The sequence below is a fragment of the Lissotriton helveticus genome, chromosome 3_1 (genome assembly GCF_964261635.1).
Source record: "Lissotriton helveticus chromosome 3_1, aLisHel1.1, whole genome shotgun sequence".
Lineage (NCBI taxonomy): Eukaryota > Metazoa > Chordata > Amphibia > Caudata > Salamandridae > Lissotriton > Lissotriton helveticus.
This window is the reverse complement of record NC_136061.1, coordinates 1,214,357,538-1,214,385,466: the sequence shown is the minus strand read 5'-3', so window position 1 is coordinate 1,214,385,466 and position 27,929 is coordinate 1,214,357,538.

Here is a 27,929-nt window from a genome sequence, read left to right as displayed (position 1 = left end):
TTACAAGCATCTGAAAAGGCACTGAGATGTTAGATTTATATAATAATGAAATGTAGTCCACCCCCTCACTTTCTGGATTCGGGATGGGGAGTGCCCTCTGTCTAGAATCACAATACTCTGCGATAAGGTGCCAATACTTTTTTGTATCTTTAGCTCTCGCTGCTTCTCTCAACCTTATCCATTTTGCATCCATCTCGTCTCTCTTTACTCTTAATTTATAACGGCCTCTAACTCGCTTTAGGCGATTAATTTCCTGTTGCACACCTGTAGAAAATTGTTTATATTGCTTCCGAACTAAATTGTTGATTTCGTAATTTAAAGCCTTCGGGGTAAAGGGAACCTGATTTATTCTAAGTTGGCCGGAGGGTAGAGCTTACATTTTTTATCTCCCTCATTTGTGCCTCAAAAAATTGCATAATATTAACGGAAAGGCTACCATGCTGTTCTGGAAGAGTTTTTTTCACTATCGCGCCTACCTCAACGATATTTTTTTGTGTCCAAAATGAACGACCATTAGATTTATTAAAAACGATTGTGCCCTGGCACAAGTGCCCTTGATTAAATGCGGATAGGTTAAAGGCCAAAGTCAAGCATATTACACTGTGATCACTCCATACTGATGGAATAACCTCTAGATTTTCACAGGCCCCAAACATTTGATACGAAATGGCTACATAGTCCAATAGGCTTTGTGTACGAGAAGACTGAAAGGTAAATTGAGCCGTTTTATTGACTGGCATCCTCCCATTTAGGATGACCAAATCTGCGCTTCTAATGCTATCGAGTAGAAGGAATCCCCGCTTGTCTGTTTTTATTTTATCCGGTAAAAAGGACTCTGGAATGTGCCAAATTTCCTCCTTATCTGGGTTAGCTTATATTACCTGCGACGAATTAGAAATTTTTGCATTTAAATCTCCCACTACTACCACTAGAGGGCATTCTTCCATGGTGGCTATCTCATTAATATATAAAAAAAGTGAAGTCAACAGATGGTTGTAATTTTTCCCCGGGGGGATATAGAGATTTTCCACTAGGAAGAAGGTGGGCCTGCTAAACTCAGGCATGCCATCTTCAGGCAAATACAAACATTTGATGGATGGTAAAAAACTTTCTGATTCCAAATAATACTATTCTTAAGCAAAATGGAGATCCCCCCACTAGCCTGTCCCCTTTCAGAGTGCTTAGCGTAACATGAGAAAGTAAAAAGCCCATTACAATCAAGATCTTTGCACGCCCAAGTCTCCTGTAGGCATATAATCAGAGGGTTTAAAGAGTTTAGATAATTCAATTTTTCCTCATCATGCCCCAGACCAGCCATGTTCCAGGACAGAAGTATCCCCCCTGGCTACCTCAGAGGAGCACTTCTTTCTACCTCTGGACAGTTGGTGTTCAGGGTTTTTGCTACCCAACTCCACTGGGCTAAGTCATCTTCTTTATTAGGGGAATGACGCGCGACTACAGAATCAGACACCACATTTATTGAACGGCCCTTTTTATTTAATGAGACCAGAATATTTTTTGCGTTGCCCACAGGAACCTCGAAGTCCGGGACCATGGCTCGCAACACCACGGAATTACCCGGCCTCAGTTCCTGTGGGCGTAGGATTGTACTACACCTGGTAGAATGATCCTCAGAATTTGATTAATCCATCACTCAAAGCCCTACACATGAAACTGGTTTTATATCTATTGTACGCATACCCGGTAATGAGCAATTAGGTCATCTACAATTTTGCATCAAAAAAATTGAAATGCGTACGCAATTTTTTGCATCTACGGTCAGTAACTTCTCACTGTATTATGAGACTCGAATTAGGCCTAAAATGTTTGGTAACACTCCATTATAGAAGTACTGTGAACTATATTGTCGATTGTGCCGAGGCTGACCCAACTTCATTAAAATTTCTAATATATTAAGAATTAGGGAGAGCTATTTCTGAAGACTTAGAATTGCACAAGTTATCGAGAAGACTAGAAGCCTATGACCTGCCTGATGCGCAGATACTGGGCCAAATGATCCGCTATGCTTGGAAAGTCCTTATTCGCAGCACATTTACTATCAAGCAGTGGGCCAAAGATCTGACAGAAGCCACAAAATATAAACACACAAACTTAGTAACTGACACTGATAGTGCACAAAGCCAAGATTTTCTAAGGTTGAACTTGTCGTGCCATGTAAAAAAGAAATTCTTAAGATTTAGATTGTCATATATTCCGATTTGGGAGTTCGAAGGGAGGTGGAACCCACTTTTGAAAGGAAATAGTGCGTGACGTCTGTGTGGTGCCACAGATGAAACTCTTACACATATTATATGCATTTGTCCCAAACTGTTGATTATAAGGAAGAAATGTCTTTGCCCCTTGTTTACAAATGCTAAAATACAAACAACTGTTGACGCTATTAGATATTGTTTTTGACTCAGAGAGGATAGCCCAATAATACCGATTATAACATTTTTAGATCAGGTCTATAAAGTACTATCTGCATTATTGTTCACGATATCTACGCATAGATAGGGAAAAGATAAAACCACTCGAAAGTGTATTGGGCCTTCTCTTTGGGGCAATTGTTGGTCGCATAAAATTAAGGATGTGTATGTGTTTTGCACATTTAGGCACACTTGCGCTTTATTATTAGCGAAGAGATATTGAGGTAAAGATGGTAGTAAATACAGCTGTTGTACGTTGAGCAATGGGAAGATTTTATGAATTGGCTAAATGTAAATATCCGATGATGTCGGAATACAAGCAGATGTTTTTATAGATGTATCGCTGTAAGTCAGATTTGAAAAATTTTATTTGTAGAATATTTTGTTAAAGATATTTATATGCTATATGCGATGATGCATATTTTATTGTAATCATTGATTAATACAATAAACTACTTCACTACTATTAAACAAGGGGTATTGTTATTTGACCTTGCCTAGGGTGTTCAAACTAAATCCCAGGAAAAGAACAACGCAAAAACATATACAGGTTCTGTGTGAAAGAACAGTGTGGCACAAAGCAAGTATGTTTATATAGTAACATGTGCAAATGAAAGGCAACCTACAACTTGCGCAATTAGGCTAACCTAGGGAGAACTACAATGGGTGATTCACATGACACCCTCCCTTTAGTCAGGATAATATCACTAAAGAGAATGCTGAATATAATAAATGTACTTAGAAGTTAAACATACTGAAAGCATGAATAGTAACATCATTGTGCGTCAGAGGAATCCATTGTGTCACTTGCCATCTGAAAGGCTAGAGACTCCTTAAAGGATTCTGAGTCTGCACATGATGATTGGTCAACTGCCCAAGTCACGCGCTCCAAAGAACAGACATGACCTCTGGTCTCAGCCAAGATAGTTACTGGGCAGCATGCATTTGTTTCAGCAAAGCCTGTATCCAGTGAGACGTGTCGATGCAGAGGTTTCCTTGTAGGCTAGTGGCTCAAACCTCGCATTTTGAAGAAGTCACAAACCCAGGCAACAGTTCTCAAAATGGGTCCAATGTACAAGGAAGCAGGTGTCTATGAAGCCAGGCAAATGTCCAGTGCCCATTCGAATGGGGCATCTAATAGAGTGGAACAAGGGTCGCGCGCAGGTAAACCAGGCAGGTCGAAATGTTAGGGACCAATCAATATCCAGTTCCTGCAGAACTAACAGTCCAAAGATCTAAATTATACACTCACTGTAGTGTTGGAGCATTGCTAGCTCCACAGTGCCCGCAAAGCGAGCATCCATTGGATAGGAATGCCGCAAATGAGGAACAACAGTAACCAAAATTCGTTGAACACACTAGAAAAAAATGAAGTAGATAAAAGTTGGTATTACTCCAAGATGGTTTGAATGGAACTAACAAGGCCAGAGCCTGCAACCTTAAAAAAGTGGGCATGGCTGGCTGTACTAGAGGCATTAAAGATTTGATGTACCAATTCTCGGAAATGCAGGGGAAGATTTGCATTTAACAATCACTGTATTTCACTAGAACTTCTTGCTACCTGCAATTTGAAGGTTTCGCGAGCAGATGTTAGAACCACTTCTTGTTGAAACAAAAATTATGTTTTCAGTCTACTCAGCTTGTTGAAGTTAGCCTTCAAATTTGCAATGGAAGGCCATAATTAGCTATCTACTATCCCTTGCGACGGGATAAACAAGACATTGTTGCAACAAATGACTACCTGGAAAACTGATATAATGTATGGGACACCAGCCTGCTGTAGGGATTCTGCTCAAACACAAAAGTATGCATAGGATTATGGAACCTTAGTATATAGCGAATGAGTCATCCTACCACCTGAGTACCCATGAGCTTAGGACCAATTAGCTATAGTGTCTCACTTGCCCTCCTCCTCACTCACAAAGGAATAAGTGATTAGACACCCCAGAACACAACACTCCCGACTCTCTCAGGAATCACAGTTGCAAGACACACCCTTTTGCTCAGGCTCTGGTACTTTCCCACAATAAGTTCTGACAAAGAAACAAACAAGGTTTAAATATTTATTTCAACTAATGTGCTCAAATATGCAGTATAAGTGCCACAATAAGATGAAAAATGGATAACACAAACACAGCCAGCATAAAGAGAGCTGTCATTGTAAAAGACAGCATAGCCTAACCTCCCTCCCCTTGCATAGAAGCAGGATGATTATATATCAGAAGATCTCTGGCCGTTCTATGCAGACCCCATAGCTCAGTCTATACATGGTAGATCTGCATCATATGTGCTGTCATGCTCTTGTCCTTGGAAAGGTCCCTATCCAAGTGTGTGCAAACTACCCATTTATTCCAATAAGACCAAACTGCATATTCCCAAACAACAGCGGCATTTGTATGTTTTGTCTAGGTGCTAGTGCCTGACCAGAACAGAATAATAAGGGGCATTGTTGTTCAAACTTGTTCACAGTGTTCAGACTAAATCCCAGGAACCTGCAGAGCATGAAAACAGCGGTAGGTTCTTGTGTGAAAAAGTCAAAAGAGTCATTTGCAAAATAAACTTGTGCAGTAACGTGCGCAAAGTAGCGGACGGTCTGCAGCGTGCTAATGCTAACTTTAAGACAATGATAATGTCCCCATGGGCCATTAGAGAGTTCTGTAATGAAAGGGTGAATTGCGAGAACCAGAATCACTTTCAGAAAACAAGCTAAATTAGGTACTCAAGTATTACAGGCACCGTGAATTATTTACCTGTTTACAAACAAGTGAATGTCCAACAGGAGAGCCGCATTCTTCTCTGTAATAAAATCTTCCTTATTAGAACGTTCATAGTGATATGCAAAAAAGTGACCATAACTCATGATTGAAGCTACTTCCAAGGAGTTCATATCTACCTATAGGAAAATGTTTCATGCATGCTCTAAATTGAAATGTTGAAATAGCCAATGAATTAACACTGTGTATTAACCACACTGCCGAAGGAGTTTCAGCTATGGTAAATGGAAGTTGATCTAATTATAACCTGAAAGAGGAGGCAAAATCACAGTGAGTGTACCCTGGACACCACGGACTGGAAGAGGAGCATGGTACTTAAAACCAAATTCTTTCTTAATTGCCACCTTTTCTCGTACCATATCTTCAATTTTTGGAAGTCAGCAGGAAACAGAAAGTATATCGCCAGCACATGAAGAGCATGAGGCAGGCAAGTGGTCGTCCGATTATTTGATCCTGTAAGACCGCACAATGGTTATCTATGTTAAAAGATGCGGCCGCTGCCAAAACATTGGGATGGTCAAGGTCTGAAACATACATCTTGATGCCAAAAAGCATTTCATTTCGGGTCCATCCACCCAGAGATGTTTTGGGGATGGTATTTAATGCTCATTCAACCCCAAATAAATGGTTGAACCAACCAAGCCCTGTACCTAATACTCTTGCTGTTAAGGACTGCTTTAAGTCACGGTTCATTCTTTCCCACAACAGAATGGTCCTCTGGCTTATATGGTGAAGAATAATGCACTTGCAAACCGATGGACTTCATTGAATCACAGAACGCCCTAGAAGCAAAAGAGGGATCTTGGGCCAAATAGAATGCACAGCGGGCATATGTACTGATGAAGTCCTTAATAACAGTTCGAGCATCCGTTGAGTGCTGTGGCCAAACACAGAGGAATCTAGAGTAAGAATTAACTGCAATCAAAATAAATCTGAACGCAGTAACCAAAATCAGTGGACCACAGTGATAAAAATATATACAGCCAAAAGACTTGTTGGAAATAAAAAGGTGTGTCTATGGGGGCCGAGTCCCAGTAGAACTTTTGATCTGCTGACATATATCACAAAAGAGGACATACTTTCTAATTTGGAGGTATAAACCCTGCCACCAATATTGTTGCTGTAAGAGCGAGATAGTGGCAGCTACTCCCGGGTGAGCTGAAGCTAACACCTTCATGTGCGGCTACAATTAGATCATGTCTGAGATCTGTGTTGGGAATCACACGATCACCTACTCTAGGAATAGTTGCTAAAGGAACACTTTGGTAATTTAAATAATAGGAATATTTTGAAGGAAAACCCTTCAGAAGAGGGTTGCCATTCCAACAAGCAGTCACGACAGCCAAAATATCATTGACAATACGAGTTTTAGCTGTGGCTAGGCTACTGCAGATTTGGCTGCCTCATCAGCCAGAGAATTCCCTAGAGCGTGTGCTCCAAAAAGTTGGCTCAATATATGTATAAAATGAGTTTGTGGTAACCTATCCCTAAGATCTCCCACTTTAACACAAAGCATTTTTTGCTTTATTGTGCTACCCTTAGAATAGCAAAATGTATTTTGTTTCTAAAAATGTAAATTATCATTGAAATATTGTACACAACAATACGAAACAAACACAATAAGTGTGGTAAATTCAGGATCCGTATTTGCAAGTGCAAGAAGCAAGGCCTTCAGTTCAGCCAACTGCGCAGTGCAGTCTCCTAGAGACTGTGTGCGAGTTGTTTTTGAGTGAAAAACCCCATCCAACATAGTACCAATACCTATGGCACATATAACATATAGCAGGTTGTGCAGAATCATTAGTATAAATAATATTTCTATATTGATCAAGAGGCATAACTGAAGGAGGTAAAGGATAAACATGTTCATATTGCAAAAAGTCTTGCGTTTGCAAGGAAGGGTCAAAGAGGAAGTCTACATCTACGGCTGTTAAGGACATAGCGTATTGTATCCATTGTGGATGGAGAGCTTTTGCTTTAGGTATGCTAGCTTTTGTGACAGCCTTTAAGGCTGGCCCAGGAGAAATGATAATGATGCGCTTACCTTGACCTTCATTAAAGGAGACATATGTAAATCCAATTGCACCTGGGTACAAAATTACTCGAGAGGATAACAGAATACAGATATCTGGGAATCTGGTTCTCGAGTAACCTGAAATTCCATACCCATCTGGAAGGCTTAAAAATGAGGGCATCGACCTCTGTGAAGAGACTAAAAAGATTCAACAGCGTATACGGAGAAAACTCAGACAGGCCAGACATAAAGGCCTACCTAGCAATGGTCCCTCCTCAATTCCTGTATGGGGCAGAAGTGCTTTACTTAAGTGGGAAAAAATGTTGGGATAAAGAGGAGGGAAATATCCTAAAAAGCTTGTTCTCGCTGCCAAAATTCTTTACGGTGCAAACAGCAAGACTAGAGCTGGGCATTACCTCCTGGGCTGTAACTGCCTGCTTGGCTCTAATACGCTTTAGGCAGCGCCTAGGGACAGGAGAGCCCCAAAAAATCTCCCAGTGGTGTAAAAGTGAAATTACCGCTAGAGAATTGTCCTGGGCGAAAGAAACTAGAGCCTCACTACGCGAAGCATATGGAGTGTTCGGTTTAAAGCTATGCCCGCAACTGGGACACCCAAGAATAGATAAGAAAAAACTACGGTGATTGGGATTTGAGACTTCTCGCATATATGATAGAGAGTATCTTTCGCAAAAAATATCGGTGTCCCATGTGACCTTGGCTTGGGAAACCGACCAACAGTATCCTTATCTAGATAGGCTGGCGAGCTACCATTTATGACGTAAGGTACTAAAAGTGCGAATGGGGATAAACCCTTGTTATGTGAAGACTGGGGTTAAAGATTTTATGATGTATAGTAACGGTAACTGCACTTGCGTGATAGGCACCCCCTGTGATATGGTACATATTTTATTAGACTGCATGAAGACTTTAGACATACGAAAGGAGATTTTATGCCCGCTATTCAAAAAATACAGGATTAGGAATAGGATGCAAGCTGTTAACCTCCTAGTGGGAATGACAAACCTAGATATAGCCTGTGGTATGGCGAAATTTATGAGTAGAGTTAAGGTGTTCCTCAAGTGCACAGAGTAAATATCGTATGTTGGAAGGATTTGAGGCATAACTATGAATTACCTGATTGAATCAATTGTAGGTGGATATTTGACTCGATTTTAAAGGAAATGGGTTATTTTATGCGTGATGTATATATGCTACGCTTTGTACGATTGTCTTGTTTATGTTTTTAATAGTAACAAAATGCGAAGGGTACACTTTCATGGTTGTAACTAACTAAATAAAGTTTTCTTACTGACTGACTGACTGACAATTGCATCGGTAAAATGCGTATGATCATATTTGTGGGATTGACAGGTGTATATAAGTGATGTGTTTCAAGTATGTCAGATTGTAAAGATCTAACGGTGTCAGTGTGTTCTGACGTCCAATAGAAAGTGGAAAAATCCAGGCATATTTAGGCATAGAGTTGTTTAATACACCGTGCATAACCAGGTATGCATGTTCTGCCAATATTAAAAAATCTTAGCAGGGATTGTAACTTTTTAAGCATACCTGGGGGCTGCATTTGCGCACACTTCTCCAGAAAGTGAAGGGCAAGACTTTTCCCTTCATTTCTAAGTTCATATCCCCAAAAAAAGTCACACAAAAAAGCAATATTTGATTTTTTTAAAGTTAAACTTGTAGCCCAGTTCTGCAAACTGCAGTATTATGCAATCATCTCTCACTAGATGGGGGTTTAATTCATCATCCATCAGGTACATGTAATCTATGTAGGACAGAGCATCACAGTCAATTTCATGAAGAATCGACACAATTTATGCTGCAAAACCCACCAAGCTTATCCTATAGCCCATAGGAAGTCAGGCGTGGCTCATTTGAAATCCCAATATGCTAAAGGTGTACCAGTGAAGGCTCTCAGGAGCCAAATTGTGACTGAAAAAACCACTGGAAATATTCAAAGTGATGTTATATTTTTTATGGACTACTTTAATAATGACCACCATACTATGGGTATTTTGTACCACAAATGTGCGTGTATGACTATTCAAATGTCTATAATCAATGACAATGCTATCTAAATGATCTGGTTTCAGAACAGGAAACATAGTATTATTAATTTGAGATATGCAGGGTTCAACTACTCTGTGGTATTCCAGCTGGGAAATCATTTCTTTTACGAGTGCCTTTGCATCCTGTTTAATAGGATACTGTGGTTGAACCTGAGGTGTAGACTGTATAGGAATAACATGGTAAGGGGAATCCTTGTCCCAACCAGCATGAATATGATATGTAGCAGGGTCGACAGCAAGGGCCCATTCAGATGCATAAGCCTGCTTAACTTTATAAGGGACGACATGTTAGAAAGAAGCAAGAATAACATCCTCATCCTGTGGGTGTCACAATCACCCAAGTTCTTTCTCATGCTAAATAAGCCCAGAGGCTTTCACCAACTTGCTAAAATCTTATCTTTGTTGTTTCATTTTAAAATGCGGCAGTCAAATGTAACGTGCCTTAGGTGTACTTTAATTATAGATACATTTAGTATATTTTGTATAATGCTAAATGCCAGTTTTACATTTAACATGCTTTTCCCTAAAGAGACATTGACTCTCTAAAACAAACAACTAGCACATGAAAGCTAATTGTTCTATTTCACATGCCACACTTTACGAGCATTGCAGCATTTCCCATTTCCCATTTTTCACATGGCAATCATTGAAGGAACAAGGATACGAATTGCACGTGAAAATGGCAAGATCACAGTTAGGCATTAAGGGGCAGATTTATGTTGGTAATAGCCACGTTTGCGTCACGCAACTGCGGCGTAAATGTCGCGCATCCCTTCGACCCATTTAAAACGTGACGCATCTAGGCAGATGCGTCACGTTGTAAAGCCCTGCGCCACTTGTGGGCGTTCCGGCGCAGGGTTGGCGTTCCGGGGCAGGTGCGCCTCGCAAAAGTGGCTGAGTGAAATCTTTAAGATTTCACTCAGTCACTTTCAGGCCAATGCTGCGTCAAAACCCTGCGCCTGCTTCAAGCAGGCGTAGGTCTTGACGCAGCATTGGTCAGATAGGGCACCCCCGAGCCTTGCTGGCATTTCACTCAGTCACTTTCAGGCCAATGCTGCGTCAAAACCCTGCGCCTGCTTCAAGCAGGCGTAGGTCTTGACGCAGCATTGGTCAGATAGGGCACCCCCGAGCCTTGCTGGCAACTCCAGCAATGCGCCACCTTTACGGCACGGATGCGTCACGCATCTGTGCCGTTTTTGCCCCATGGTGCGGTGCATTGTAAATGCGCGCACCATGGGTGGCAGAGCAGCGGTTATCATAAATCTGCCCCTATTATTCCACGTGTTAACGGAAACACGTGGAACATGAGCTGACTGGTGTGAGTGCGAGTGGTAAAAGGTATTTAAAACACTCGCACATATCAAAGAGTGCTTGGTCTCGTCATTGGCAGCTCCAGTGGCAGAGTCAGCACTTACCGGATTCTCCAGTCTCTTTTAGATCGTGCTGATCTTCGTCTGCATCCTCCGGTTCAGCTTCAGACTCTCCGGTCATCTTGTGACGGCGCTCTCAGCCTTCTCCGGCAACATCCTTGCCCTTTTCCGGAAGCTTCCTGTCTCCCGCACCTAAACCATTTCTTCCTGACTCTTTCCTCATTGGCTTCCGGTCTCAAGATTCTGCACAGAGGAAAGACGAATAAAAGAGATAAGTTAAAATGTCAGGTCCGCTCCACAGGATCCGAGTGATGAATATAAAGCCCACCTCCAAACGTCACAAACACTCTGACTTTGTGTTAACAGAGGATTTGAGCCATTAGGTGAGGGGAAAAGTAAAATAATAAACAGGGAAGGGAAGGAAGGGGACAGCTGGGAAGGGAGGTACCTGAAACGACAGAACATACAAGGGTAAGGCCACCTATCGTGTAACACCGTAATATCTAATGTACTGATATGTAGCCTGAATACCTGTGAGGAAAAGGCAGGACTTTCCTACTGGTTGTTTTGCTGTTCTCTTTGTAGATATACAAACGTGAAACCTATAAGGAATACACATAGATTAGACTCATTACATTTCTCATACCCTAACACGCTTATTACCCAAACAGAACCCTCTTCTATACCTTGAACACAGCCTATGCCTGTATGATAAGGGATTCCGTGTGAGTTTCGCCACCATGAAAGAAAACCAAATAAATGACAGAGCACTAGGCAGCTGTGTACACGTCTCAATCCAGGACACGGTAATGCGTGGGAAGCAAAAACCACTGCACTCCGCTCCCTCGAGAAAAGCACCCTCTGAACACCAGGCAGTTCCCAGATACAAATGAAGAAAGAGAGCAAAAGTAAATAAATAAGGGTGTTTGAAATGAAAGCGGAAATGTTCCAAAATGACACAACACAATATCCTAGAAGTACTGCTCCTTATGGCAACGCGCAGCTGCGACCGCTACAGCGCTCCTTGAGTACTGTGAAATACTGATCGTTCCACAAACCAAAAGAAAACACACAAGCGCTTGCACTGGTTGCGTGAAGCTGCGACCGCCCCAGCGCACCACCTCCTTCAGGAGTAGCACACAGGTAGATCCAAACAAAGGAAACACAAGATAGAAGACACGGCAACGTGTGGCTTCCTACCACTCCGCTCCGCTCCTCAGAATAGTCCAAGAACAAAGAAACAAAAAACGCGGCAGTTCCTTCACTGCGCGCTCCAAGAACAAACGGCAACGCGTGGATCCCCACAGCGCTCCGCTTAATGACGGAGAAGATACCGGCGAGGGGCTGCTCCTACCTGACACGCTGAATACACACAGCAACCGTTCAGGACGAGCCCCTCCGCCAGCAGCAAGACGCGACCTCCTTCCTCCAAAACGGATGCCAGGAAACGGAATAACACGCAACAGGATGCGTGTCGCCCTGACTGATGTAGCCTCAGCCAGGGCTTCTGGGTAATGTAGTTTTCTCCTCATAGTCCGTCTAGGGAGGCATTCGTCTCGCGTTGCGCTATACTGCAGGCGCCCCGACGAGACCTGACATAAAATGCTCATGCTTGTTGAAACCAGTGGTCGAAGTGGGTGGGAACGGCAGGGCACGGCGTGCCCCTACTTCTTTAATTCTGTAGATTCCGTTCCCCTACTTTTTTATTATGAACATGCGTCCCTGGACGTCAGAAATATTCTGTTCGTGGACGGGCGGGGAGCAGAGAAGGAAAAGGTCTCTGTCTCTTCCTGCCCAGACAGGACAAGGAAGGTGTCTGCTTCTGCTCTGCCGCTGGCAGCTGCCCCCTCTTTCTTACTCTTATTCCCTCTCGTTCTGTCTAACTCAGTCTCACTTTTACGAAATCATGAATCAAGAAATGGTTCTCACCGTCTCTTCCTGTCGTCCATTTGTACCCCTGTGAAATGGATGCAAAAAAGAAAACCACTTTTGCTGGAAATGCCGTTTTGACATTTTTCTATTCCAAAATGCAGCCTCGGAAATAAAATGTTCAAACTTTGGGTTACTGCTTTTGTCAGTGAGATCCTTTTGCTACTTGCAGTTTATAAGTTAAAATCCTATCAAAGAACAGTGAGCTATTAACTTTCATCTAAGAGCTGCATACAAACTGCAAGGTAAAAACTAGAGCGTTATGGTTTTTTCCCTAAGCCTTTGATTATCCTAATGTTGCAAAAAGTGTTTTTTTTTATACAAATCAAAAATGATTTTTAAAGAGAACCCCCACACATGATATTAAGTTTTAAATTCTGAGTTTGTGTTTCTCCAGGCCAATCACTATTAAACTATACTGTCTACTAGTATGCTTATCATGTGACTCCTACACCTTGTAGTCCTTTGTCTTATGTAACATTTCCTATACAGTCATTTACACACGTGAAATTGATTGTCTCTGTGTATATTGCTGACAACAGAAACTCCATGGCTCGGAAACAAATGGCTCGTGCTTCCGCTTTTAAGCATTTTTGGGACATTCTGTGATTAAAATAAATTCACAAAGTGGAATATGTTTCTAATGTCAATAACTCATATTAATCGTTAAATAATCATGTGTATCCATTGGTTGAATTACATAACATAATAAGCTGTAACTGGTCAGTGAAATTGATGGATAACGGGTACAATAGCACATCAAATGTGGGAGCACAACAAATATGGGCTAATGCAGTGTACTGGAACAACAACAATGAATACAATGAAAGATATACAGTTCATTTATTATTGAAAATATACATATACATCACAAAAATTCATAAAAACCTAACTAATTGGCGATGATACAGTTAATAACATTTATGCCCAACCTAATCTAAGGCATATATTAGATCAGATATAATACATATATGGTAAAAACAAATGCAAAGGTAAAAACAACCAAGTGGGTTAATTAATAGTCTCTACGCGCGTTTCAGCGTTACACACGCCTTCTTCTGGAGACCACTTGAAGATTCTAAAAGAGAATAGTATACATATTACATCTGTACATCATGCATACAGTAATCCAGTACACTGCAGTTATTTACATAGGCTACACAACGTATGTGGAGGCTTGAATTTATATAAGAAGCTGGCTAGTGCTAAGACTGAAAGAGATAGTCCAACTACCAAAATTATAAATGCAACTTCGTGGTGAAACTAGAAAGGCAAGAGATGCCACTCAAAAGGAATAGATGATACTAGAAACAGTTGAAGCAGAAAACAGACAATCTCATGCATTCTATCCCAGGATATTATAAGACAGATAAAGGAAACATGTGTGGGAGGATAAACAGATAAACCACATGTTCCATACCTGAAAAGTCGTTGAGAAGTGTAAAAAATGACAAGGGGTAGATGATATTGCGTTAAGAAGGAACAAAACAGCGTCCTTGACAGTGAAATGCCACACAAATACTAAAGATTGGGATGTTTTGCGCATCCTGGCCACACTTCTAACTCCGCCCACTGATCCAATCCTCAGGTTATTCCCACCCTCTGATTCTCCGCCCCCAGTTCCCCCAATTTTTTTTCCCACTTCGACCACTGGTTGAAACCAGCTACCGTTGAGTTTCTTTCTGGAGTTCTTTCAAGTTAATTTGAGAAAGCAGGAAGGTTAATAAAGCAATTGTCAAAGTTCAATTATTACATTAATAAAGAGATGTTATATAACATAAGTAGCTGCTTATTCTGTATAACTAGGAATGTTAATCTGAAAATGTGCGAGTAGAAAAAACACATACAAATATAAAATACTTGACATGAACTGCTTCTAAAACTGAACTATCCTGTTCCTCCAAACTGGAGTGTGACATGTTAATTACTGATGATGCAATTTAAGTCAGATGAACATTCTGCTTTTAAGAAATGAATATGCTTTCCAATGGTTTTCCGTTAGAATGCATCGACTGTAGACACGCTGAGCTGGTTATCATATTTACAGCTTAAGCATTACATCACCATCATCAAGCATTAAAGTGGGAAATCAGTACTGGGAATAAAAATGAAGTACCCTTCTAAACATAATGCACATATAATCTAAAAATGTATCTCAATAATTATATGATTTGTTCATCAAATCGAATAAAGTTATTATATTATTAAAAAAAATTATAAAAGCAAATGTACAGCGAGTGTGTTTACCTTTTTAACACGTGTGCCAGTGTGCATTAGCTGTCTCTAACTTAAATCCTTCTGGTCCACTGCCATTTTCTCTATTTAACATAGCAGTACCCCATAAAAAATCTGGGTTCTTTTAAGGGGCCATGCTGTTCTCTATTCTCGGTGCAATGTCTGCTGAATGTAAAAGTAGACTGTGTGGTGGAAGTGAGGGGGATGTACGTCTGATATCTCAAAACCTTCAGAATCTACCCTTGATCTCAGCAAACAGAACAGAGCACAATGTTGTTTATGCATTCATTTATCTTTTCATCAAGGGGGGCTTATGTGCTCTTTACTGACTTAACACATTCGTTCTGGCCCCAGTCCTGATGAATAAAAATGATGATCTTGACAACTAATAAAGTGACAGGTTAATCAGTTGGTCTACCTCCAGGTGGAGGACAGCATATTACAAAATCAAAATCCTACGATGATGCTGAAACGTTACACCTAGGCGGAGAATCTAGATATACCGCCAACGGCCTGTGTACGTTTTATGAGGGTTTTTATATGATCTCAATAAAGACCCTGATTTAATAGAACAAGTGATCCATTCTCCTTTGATTATTGTTGTAGCCTCAGGAAGCTGAATGGATCAAAACTTCTTCTTCCCTCCCCCTTGATAGCAACTAATTTATTTACAGCCTGCAATGGTGTGAACAGTAAAAGCACTCCTTTTCCAATTGGTGCCACAGCATGCGTTGGGCGAGGCCGGGGTTCAGGTGAGACATGAGGGGCTTCTGTCTGACACAGCTCTGTTTGATTGATGGGCACTATGGCCGAGCCTACACGCACCATGACATCCAATAGCCAAATCACTTCTGGTCACAACAGTGCCTTGTACTTCCCTGTCCACCCCCATTTTCAAATGTGTGCCAGCATGTAGCAACTTGCACCGGCCCAGATTCGCTTCCCCTTCGGCCCCTATTGATCAAGCAAAACTACAGTGCGGAGGCAGCTCTCTGCAGATTAACAGAAGGCCTCTTATACACCAATTCCGAAACTGGAGGACCACAGTGGGATGCTGCTCAGTTCTGTTAATATCAGAGGAATGGATTTGATGATACAGCACAAAACGTGAGATTAAGGTTGTCCCATGCCAGGCTGCTAACAAGTCCCTGGTGCAGGCCTTGGTGGCTGCTTGCACATTCTGGGCCCGGAAAGCGCTGAGAAAAACAACAATAAAGCTACAAGGTTTAAGGTTAACCGTTACATTAATGAAACACATCATAGCATAGGTCAAATGTGCAATGACGCATTTAGGGATGCATTGACGGATTCTTACTTTTTCAATATCTATCTGATGATCTGACTCATTCTCAATCTCAACGCTGATCAGGGGACCTTTCTTGAACCAGCCAACGCTGAGAGCAAGGTGTGATCCGATATAAAGTACACCGCGAGTGGATGAGCCACAATCAGTAGGCACTAACACCAGGTGTCGTGTGGCGTTGTGACAGTCGGCTGCGACAACGTCACGTCGTCACGTCACCATGAACGAAATGGCCAATCACTGTCTGCATGGCTTCACATAAGCCACAGTGATTGGCCATACGCTTCACCAAGTGTGGCAGGATTGGCTAGAGCAGCGATACTCCCCACCCAATAGGAGACCGGGGGCTGCTGCATGAAGCAACCCTAGCTCTCCTAAGGGAAAGGCTACTGCGCATGTTCGGGCTGGTCATAAAAATGACCCGCCCAAAACCGAACATGCGCACTATTGCTGCTGCGCTTCACTCATAACAACAGTAGTCTGCCAGTCACCAAGTGGGCATGCCCAGTGCTGGAATTAGCGTCAGTGAGCCACGAGTTATTATTTATTATAGAACTAGAAGTAGAATGATGAATGGTCCCTGGGGCCATGTGGCATTAGTGGGGCAACACCCCAGCGCCCCAATGGATGCACCACCACTGTCTTAATCCTGGATGAATAATTGAGCAATAATTGCGCAGAGCTTCCAGGCTGGGTCTGGTGGATCTGTAATCTTATCTCCCAGTTCACTTTGTTTAACAATAGACTTAGAAGTGACAGAACTGGGTTGTTGCATATAACTTTGTGGAGGGTATTTGTAAGAATTTGATGGAATACCTGTAGCATGAGCTTCACATGCGTGTGAGAGATCATAGTCCAGATTTACCAGACCCACATGAGGGAGACTTGTTCGATGCCTCTCTTTGGTGATATTAACTAAGGACGAACATTGATCTTCTATTTTCCTCAGAATGCTCATTATAGCTTTCAAGGCTTCTCAAAAAAGATTTAGAATATGAGTATAATGCTCCTCAAAAGGGGATAAGACCCTGCCTTCACCCTTGTGATTAACCAAAGTATTTGGATCCTGGTCAGAGCTATGCAAATATTTTTGGGTACGAAGGCTGTGCTTTTTAGATTTTGTGCCAACCTCTGCTCTTTTCCTCCCTTAAGCTTTGATCTTTCCTCCTCATCCATGATCTACAGGTTGGGAACAGTTAGCAGAACGGTCAAGTACAGCAATGCGAGACAGCGGGACGATGGATTATAACGACTGCCGGTCGTTCATGGCTCTGGCTGCCGGCCAACTGTATGGGGAGACGGTCGGGAGGGCAAGGACAATTCTAGCTAGCACGTTCGATGTATTTGCTTATGACACCATGTGTGAAATAGTGGTCTCTATATGGCAGTAACTTGCACCCTGTCCAAGTAGGGACCCTTATTCTAGCCAGGGTAAGGGGATCACACAAGTAAGATAAGCACTGCTCAACATCTTGGTAGCTTGGAATGAGCAGTTAGGTTTATCTCAGAGGCAATGGGAAAAGCATAAACACACAGTAACACGGTAAAAACACTACAAATGGACACCACACCAGTTCATAAAACAAGATGAAAACAACTAAAATCCAAAATGCACACGCAAAGATATCACTTTTCAAAGGTTCAAAATAGTTCAGATCATAGAAACCTCTGAATGCTGCACTTTTTAGTGCAAAGTACCTGGAATGGATCTATGACATAATATCGACAGACAGAATATCTACATACAAAAATATCGAAATCAAAAATATCGGAGTTATATCTTCATAAAGGTAAGTACAAAAATATCGAAAAATTAATATCGTAGTACAAAAATATCGAAATTAAAAATATCGTTTTTTTAAATGTATTAATAATAATGTACAAATAATTTAAAAATACATATAATTTTAAAAATATTATATAAAAACAATTAAAACATATTTAAAAGTTATAAATAATACATATACATTTAAAATAAAAACTCTACATATAAATATAAATTAATATATATACGTACTCCACATATTGCAACAGTAGGAAAGTCGTTGGATAGCGTAGGGGTAAAAATTACTATTCCCACTCCACAGGGTGCAACAGTAGGGGAAGCGTTGGATAGCCTAGGGGTTTAAATTACTATTCCCACTCCAGAGGGTGTAACAGTAGTTTAAGCGTTGGATAGCGTAGGGGTAAAAATGACTATTCCCACTCCAGAGGGTGCAACAGTAGGGAACGCGTTGGATAGCATAGGGGTAAAAATTACAATTCCCACTCCAGAGGGTGCAACAGTAGGGAAAGCGTTGGATAGCGTAGGGGTAAAAATTACTATTCCCACTCCAGAGGGTGCAATAGTAGGGAAAGTGTTGGATAGCGTAGGGGTAAAAATTACTATTCCCACTCCAGAGGGTGCAACAGTAGGGAAAGCGTTGGATAGCATAGGGGTAAAAATTACTATTCCCACTCCAGAGAGTGCAACAGTAAGGAAAGCGTAGGATTGCATAGGGGTAAAAATTACTATTCCCACTCCAGAGGGTGCAACAGTAGGGAAAGCGTTGGATAGTGTAGGGGTAAAAATTACTATTCCCACTCCAGAGGGTGCAACAGTAGAGAAAGCGTTGGATAGCGTAGGGGTAACATGTACTATTCCCACTCCAGAGAGTGCAACAGTAGGGAAAGCGTTGGATTGCGTAGGGGTAAAAATTACTATTCCCACTCCAGAGGGTGCAAAAGTAGGGAAAGCGTTGGATAGCGTAGGGGTAAAAATTACTATTCCCACTCCAGAGGGTGCAACAGTAGGGAAAGCATTGGATAGCGTAGGGGTAAACATTACTATTCCCACTCCAGAGGATGCAACAGTAGGAAAAGCGTTGGACAGCGTTGGGGTAAAAATTACTATTCCCACTCCAGAGGGTGCAACAGTAGGGAAAGCGTTGGATAGCGTAAGGGTAAAAATTACTATTCCCACTCCAAAGGGTGCAACAGTAGGGAAAGCGTCGGATAGCATAGGGGTAAAAATTAGTATTCCCACTCCAAAGGGTGCAACAGTAGGGAAAGCGTTGGATAGCGTAGGGGTAAAAATTACTATTCCCACTCCAGAGAGTGCAACAGTAGGGAAAGCGTTGGATAGCGTAGGGGTTTAAATTACTATTCCCACTCCAGAGGGTGCAAAAGTAGGGAAAGCGTTGGATAGCGTAGGGGTTTAAATTACTATTCCCACTCCAGAGAGTGCAACAGTAGGGAAAGCGTTGGATAGCGTAGGGGTTTAAATTACTATTCCCACTCCAGAGGGTGCAACAGTAGGGAAAGCGTTGGATAGTGTAGAGGTAAAAATTACTATTCCCACTCCAAAGAGTGCAACAGTAGGGAAAGCGTTGGATTGCGTAGGGGTAAAAATTACTATTCCCACTCCAGAGGGTGCAACAGTAGGGAAAGCGTTGGATAGCGTAGGGGTAAAAATTACTATTCCCACTCCAAAGGGTGCAACAGTAGGGAAAGCGTTGGATAGCGTAGGGGTAAAAATTACTAATCCCACTCCAGAGGGTGCAACAGTAGGAAAAGCGTTGGATAGCGTAGGGGTAAAAATTACTATTCCCACTCCAAATGGTGCAACAGTAGGGAAAGCGTTGGATAGCATAGGGGTTTAAATTACTATTCCCACTCCAGAGAGTGCAACAGTAGGGAAAGCGTTGGATAGCATAGGGGTTTAAATTACTATTCCCACTCCAGAGGGTGCAACAGTAGGGAAAGTGTTGGATAGCGTAGGGGTTTAAATTACTATTCCCACTCCAGAGAGTGCAACAATAGGGAAAGCGTTGGATAGCATGGGGGTAAAAATTACTTCCCACACTACTCCCCCTTTAACACACAACACACTACACATACAAAAAAAATAATTAATATACATTTCAATTAATAACAATTAATATTACTAAATTGATGTAATTATAAATGAACTAATTAACACGTATTAATTACTAATTAATTAACAATAAATACCAATAAATAAATACAATATCTTTAATTAATTACATTTAATTATATCACACCCTATCCCCCTATAAACACACAACCCACTACACATAAATAAATCACAACATTTAATCACTTAATAATTATTAATTACCAATTAATTATTAATTAATAATAACAAAAAATTCAAGATATTAGCACAGTAACTCTAACTAATGTAATTAAATAATTCATATTATTTGATTACCAATTAATTATTAATTAACAATAACACAAATTTAAATATATTAGCACATCAACTCTAATTAATTTAATTTACTAATTAATATTATTTAATTACCAATTAATTAATTAACAATAACAAAAAATTATATATATTAAAACATTAACTCTAATTAATGTAATTAACTAATTAATGTTAATTAATTATTAATTAAAAATATTTACAAAAATATAATAATTAATTAACTAATTAATATTAATTAATTACCAATTATTTATTAATTAAACATATTTACAAAAATATATTAATTAATTGGAGAGGGTTTGCTCTTGCCAGTGGACTCCAGTCCAAGAACCAACTCGCTAATTCCAAGTGCCACCACGCTCAACGAGTCGTCATCTGCTAATTCCTGCATAACAGGCCGCAAATCTAAAGAACCTCTGGGGTCGAAACCTAATACTGAGCGAGGGATTATTCAGTATCCAGCCCAGGAGCTCCCCACTAAGACTGTGGGTCCACGCAGTAGTCAGCCTGAACTTTCAGATCTTGGCGCCACACCAATGGACCTGAGTGGGTACACAACAGATAGCATGAGGAGTAACTATCCGAGACCTAATACTGATGTTCAGAGTTTACCTTAGGCCAACTGCCCTTATGTATTAGTGCTGTCCGGCATCCCCACTCTCTCAGGGGAGCAGAGAGAGTCTTGGGTTGACCTTCGCAACAAGATTGTGGATTGGATAACAAAACACAAAAGGTTTCATACATCCGACAGGAACAAGATCCTTATGGTCCGCAGAGTTGGGTGGGTTGGTCAATCCCCCAAAAGCATTGACGGTGGCCAGGTCCTATATGGTTCATTGCTTACTACGATTCTGTGAGCAAACATTTATCCAAAGTTCCAGCATTTGTGCACTCCCTCTGGGGTATTTTTACAAACCACAATTTAGGCCCATTGTAAATATGCCTGCTCTCATCCTTGTACCTAACAGGTTTCAGACCATATCAGGTCTGGATGCACAGGATTGACAACCATTTTTACCTGAACATCCATTCTACCCTTTGGAAAATCCTCAGGTTTTTGTATCTCCCTCTCAAGGTGATACGTTAGATGTACCTGAACACCGACTCCACCCTTTGGAAAATACTCAGGTTTTTGTATCTCCCTCTCTCAGTGATATGTTAGATGATCAGCAAGCTATACCTAAAGTCATGGGTGATACAGATTTGAGTATCTTGAGTTGGAATGTAGCAAGTCTCCTGTTAAAGCGTGATGACTCAGACTGGCTACGTGTAATAAAGGAACAAGACATAGATATGTATGTATGTATTGGTATACTTTTATAGCGCGGGTCTGTCACCCAACGGGTATCCTGGCGCTTTGACTATAAGAAACCTGCTTCACAACGTGCTGATCAAAAGAAACTAATATAACCCAGCCTTGGGAAAAAGATGGGTTTTTAAGTTTTTCTTAAAAGAATTGAGATCATTTGTGCTTCTCAATCCCAATGGAAGAGCATTCCATAGCCTAGCTGCCGTAAAGCTAAAAGATCGGCCACCCAATCGTGATCTCAATACCTTAGGCACCACAGCCAGGTAGGCAGAAGCCGAGCGAAGGGATCTGGTCGGAGTATACCAATGGAACATGTTCTGTAGTGGAATAGGGCCTTGTCCGTGAAGGGCCCTAAATACAATACATAATGATTTAAAATCAATCCGCTGAAGGACCGGTAACCAGTGGAGGTCCCTTAGTGCCTGGGATGAAGAGTCGAAACGGCGACGGTCTAGCGCTAATTTGGCTGCAAGATTTTGCACCCGTTGCAGTTTTCCTGTCAAGGTAGCTGGTGCTCCGAGGAAAAGGGCATTACAGTAGTCCAAACGACTTACAATAATGCTTCTCACCACCTCTGGTCTGCTGTCCAAAGGAAGCATCGGGAGGACCTTCCTCAGCATTCGTAGTAATCCCATGCAGTTACTCACAGTTTTACTAACAGCTGCGTCCAATTGGAGATTAGACCCAAACATCACTCCCAGATTACGGACCGACATAGCTGACACAGACGTGCTCTGGAAGGAAGGCGGCCAAAAGTCCGGCGGAAGAGGTCTAGGGACACGATCAGTAGTGCAGTGTAAGACTTCTGTCTTAGAGCTGTTAAACTGCAGCGAATTCTGATTCAGCCAGTCGGCAGTTGCGAGCATACATCGGTGGAAGATGTCCAACGTCACTGCTTCCTTGCCCTCAAGCGAGAAGACAAGTTGAGTGTCGTCCGCATAATTCGTCACCGCTATGCCAAAAGATCTAATTAGCGCAACTAATGGCCGTAGATATAAATTAAAGAGGATAGGGCTGATGGCCGACCCTTGTGGGACCCCTTGCTCCACTTTCCTGATGTCAGATTTGAAAGGAGGCAGTGACACTACCTGATGACGATTTTCAAGGTATGATGTCAGCCACTGCAGAGCAAGGCCTGTCACCCCCACTTCCTCTAGCCTTTTGATCAGAATTTCGTGGTTGACTGTGTCGAACGCGGCCGACATGTCGAGCAGCACTAAAAAGGCAGCTCTACCATGGTCGGCTCGCGTCCTAAGATCGTCTAACACAGTCACCAGCGCTGATTCGGTCCCATGAGCCGGTCTAAAGCCGAATTGAACCTCATCCAGACAGAACCCGGTCTCCAGATACTTCGACAGATGTTTTGTAACCCATTTTTCCAGAATTTTTATTGGAAACGGGAGCAAAGAAATAGGTTGATAGTTAGCTGGGCACACCGGATCCAAGGTAGCCTTTTTAAGAAGAGGGGAAACCACGGCCAGTTTCCAACAGTCTGGAACCCGTGCTGAAACCAGGGACTGTTCACAGATGGCAGACAGCGGGGGGAAAAGCTCTTCCCGGAACAGCTTCCAGTATTTATGTGGAAGCGGGTCCAGAGGGGATCCCGACGCCACACTGTGAGCCAAGGAAACGAATTCCTCAAAGGTGGGAGATGGAAAACAGTCCAACTTGGCAACGCTAGGGGTTATTTCTGTAGTAGACTCAAGGTGCAGTTCATTGCCTTCTAGAGGATTACCGCTAGATGTAACGCCAAGATTGTTTAAAATGGCTGCGATTTTATCCTCAAAGGCCTGCGCCAATGAGTTACACAGAGACTGGGATGCGGGAATAGCATTGGCCGTGGTGGCAGGGCATGACAGATCCTTCACGATTTTAAACAAAGTCTGTGATTTGTTTACTGCCACCCGCAGAGACTCTTCCAAAAACCTAGCCTTCGCCCTTTTAATCTGTGCTTTGTAGATGGACATGGCCTGTTTGTAAAGAACCCGGTCGAGGTCCGAATAGTTCTTTCTCCAGATGCGCTCGGCCCGCTTACATTGGAGTTTAAGTTGGAACAGCTCCTCGGAAAACCACGGCATGGCCGGGGTCGGCCTGTTTCTGATTTTCCGTAAAGGGGCCAAGGAATCTAATGAGGACACAATCCGTTGACTCAGTCTTTCGTAGCTCAAGTCTACGTTTTCCTCAAGAGTGAAACCCCCAGAAAGTAATAGAGGTAGAGGAGACTGATTCAGGAGTTTAGACCATTGTCTGCTGCATTTGACCCCCGCTAGATTCCTCTTCTTCCCCCGCCCCGCCTTGGGCGTAAGGGAGAAGGACACAAGCGCATGATCTGTCCAGCATTGTGGCAAGATGTTCCGAACAGTTAAGTACTCTGGATCAGCGAAAACTAGATCCAGTATATGGCCCTTTACATGGGTGGGAGTAAGAACTAACTGCTGTAGCTGAATACTCAGGCAGGTCTGGGTTAAATCTGTGAGCGCCGTCTCTCCAGAGCCACCTGCCCAGAGATTAAAATCTCCCAGTACCATTAACCTTGAATGGGAGGTGGATAGATCCAGGATAAGCTCAATCAGCCCAGCCACAGCTGAAATAGGGCTAGATGGAGGTCTATAGCAGAGCAGACCCGTAAATAGAGCGCCCCCCTGATCATTCAGGGAAAAGGCTAATAGTTCACACCCGGGAATAGTCTTGATGTCAATCAGGGATAGGTCTATTGATTCTCTGAAAATCAAACCCAGTCCTCCTCCTCTAGCACCAATCCGAGGGATGTGCCTGATTTTATATCCGGAGGGGCAGGCTAATCCCAGCTCCACTACACAGTCCGAGCTTGTCCATGTCTCTGTCATGAGTAGAATATCCAACTCATGGCAGTCGATCATGAAGGCAATATCCCCGTGATGCAAACACAGCGATCTCACATTTAAGAGACCACATCTATACGAGTCCGTCTGCTTCTCCACAGCCGCTGCTCGTCCTCTTGCCGGGGGAATGATGTTAATACCTAAGAGTTCATCTCGGGTATAAATTATGGTCCCCTGAGATGGAAGTCCAGGGAGACCGGCCCCCGGCGCGTCCGTTGCGCAAACGGGCGCAAACGGGCTTACCTCTGGCGCACCTCCGGCGCCCCTACGGCGCACCCGCTGCGCGCCGTCGCTGCGCGCTTGTCCAGCAGCCATCTTAAGAAGGCCCAGGCCAATAGGTCACGTGGGTCCTGGCAGGGCGAGTGGCTCTCCCTCACCCAAGATGGCGCTCCGTGAGGAGAATCCTTCCCCCAAACCAAAATGGCGCTCAGAAACCGGCGCGATGAGTTTGCAGTGCCCCCGAGTCCCTTCTACCCCACAAAGTGTGGGTGTGCAGAGGTTAAATGCGGGTGAGATCTCCCTAATATTCCCTCTAAGCGGCGCAGGCAAAGAAAAAGCAAACAGAGCAAGCGCTCGACGCAAAACAATATAATGGATTTAAAAGTTATTAAAATACAGGTAGAGCGTTCCAGGAGACCGGGGTTTCCCAAGAACTATACATCGATTAGTTCCACTGTTATAATACTGCAGCCTCCACTCCTAAATTTGGCCGCCCCTCGGGGGGCCTATTCATTGGGATTAACATTGCTGCCGGTGGAGGCATCAAGGTCATATCAACCAATAGTCACAACTTTCAAGTTTTATTTTATAAAAGGAGAGTTTCTTTTTACTTGATTAATTTTTACAATAATGATTTCAACTCCATCCCTAATGTGAAAGTCAGCAAGAATCAGCTAAAACCATTGATATCCTCTTGGGTGGTGATTTCAATGCGAAATTATTAGATACACCATATAGCTCAGGAGCTCCTAACTCTAGCTCTACCTGTCGCAGGGGTGCTGAACAGGCTATGTTTTTTAGTATGCATAACCTCACCAACGCTATGGATATTGTGGGCACAACACATGCAAATAATCATCCTGTGCCAACATACAGAGGAAGGGGATTTGCCTCTATTATAGATTTTGTTTTTATTTCTCCTCTTCTTGCAGACCACCTAATATAAGCAGAAGTTATTCCTATGAGCCAAGGGGACCATAACCCAATTAAAACTGTGTTGAGTCTAACCCCTGGCCCGTTTTTACATCTGAATGTTAGGCCAGGACCTAACGCCCTCAACCAAAAACTCGAGACTGGTATGGAGGGGTATAGATAATAATGACCTGTTTCAGACAGTAGTAAAGGATAACATGCATCTCATAAATTCATGTTTGTCAGCAGAAGATCCATCCCCTGAAGCTGTCCATTATTTCAATAAACTCTGCCTAGCTTTTAAAACTCTTCTGTCAAAACACATTTCTGCAGTGAAATTAGGGCCTAGATGGTTCAATCATGAGTGCTCTGAGGCAAATAGACACTTGCTCAGAACCCTGTCATCCGATCCTAGGAGTGACCTCAAAGTGAAACAGGCTAGGCTGAGGTATAAAACCGTAATTTCTAATCGGAAAGGGGAACACCTAAAAAGTCACTGGGAGGCATTAGGAATAGTTGCAAACACATAAAAGGGCGATACATTCTGGTCACCTGTGAGGGATTTACGATCTATGGGGCAGCTTCTCACTCCCATTAGCTGCACCATTGCGAGTGAGTTGTGGAAAAACCACTCCAGAAAAATGTATGCAGCTCCACGTCAAAAGGCGGACTATTTCAAGCCTGGGCCATTAACCAGAATACAGATAATATTGTGTGAGGTGGAAGAAGCGACTCAGCAGAGTGTGGGTATTAAAACTCCTGGCCCAGACGGGCTACCCATTGATCTTATCAAATGCAAACCAGATTTTTGGGCACTTTTCCTTTTAAATGTTTTTAACAATTGAATGTATGCCCCGTTACCTAGTTCTTGGTCCACGAGGATTATTGTTCCGATTTTTAAAAAGGGGGATCGTTCCCACCCAATTGTTACAGGCCCACCTCCCTAATCGACAACACTCTAAAAATCCTGGGGAGCATTTTATGTAACAAGATATTAGAGTGGTCTGAGGAAAGTGGTATTTTAGAGCCCCTTCAATTAGCCTTTCGAAGCAAGGTTGGTACCAATGAACAATGCCTAAATCTTTACATAATTACGGCCAAATATACCATTGCACGGGCCTCGCCAATCTATTTGGCCTTCATGGATTTGACCTCTGCTTTGACCTTGTGACTAGGTCAAAGCTCTGGTCTATCCTCTTGGCCTATGGATTGGACGAACCCTTGGTACATTTCCTGGCGCACCTACATAAAGACCTTAAAGCCCGGGTCACGATTGGTAGCGGGGGTGAGGTCACTGAAGCTATTGATGTATGCAGGGGGCTCCGACAGGGTTGTGTGCAGGCCCCCCTCCTCTTCATCTTCTACATCAATGGACTGAATAAAACAATAAAATCATTGACTTAAGTCGTCCCCAAAATCAACGGGAAAACACTACCTGTACTAATCTATGCGGATGACATGGTCCTCATGGGCTGCACTCCGAATTCCTTACGCATCTTAGTACAGGGTTTTGACAACCACATGGATAGCCTGGACCTATGTACTAATTTTAAAAAGTCTTTTATAATATTGTGTGGTCTCAGGAAATACCAACTTAGCTTTATATTTGTGGGCTATCAGAAGCTGATGAGCACTAGCACCTCTCCTTTTTTGGGGTGGTCTTTGCTGCAAACGGCTCCTGGACTGAGCATATGGCTCACTCTAGGAGTAAGTTATCCAAGGCCACCAATTTGATTCTTAGTCTCCCACGTCCAAAGTGAACAGTTGCATTTTAGCTATTTACATTTTTTTAAAGTCCAATGCGTGCCAACAGCCATGTTGGAGCTGAGGTTTGGGGCTTCGCCAAGAGTCCCTGTATCCAACAGGAAGAGAACAGTTTCTGCAGGAAGTTACTAGGTGTCCCAATCTCTACACCCCAATACATTTGCCATAGGGAACTTTAATTTTATAGAGGATTCTATTAAGACCCGCCCTGCTCTCTTTTGGCTATCCATTTGTAAAAATCCAGCTTCATCCCTAACGAGAGAGATCATTAGTGATTGTATTGGATGTAAGAAAGGGAAGGATATTCCTTGGCGAGTGGGGGTGTATCAGAGCCTATTTGTAGCATTAGCAAGGGAAGTGTCTTCCAAAAATCCTAGCAGCGACCATAAATAAAAATGAGCTTAGGAGTGCCCTCTATTTGTTGTATAAAGTGGAAAGCTCTAAAAAGGACTCCACAAAATGCCTTGTTCATTGCTACATGGCCACCTAACATCCCGTACATCCACTGGC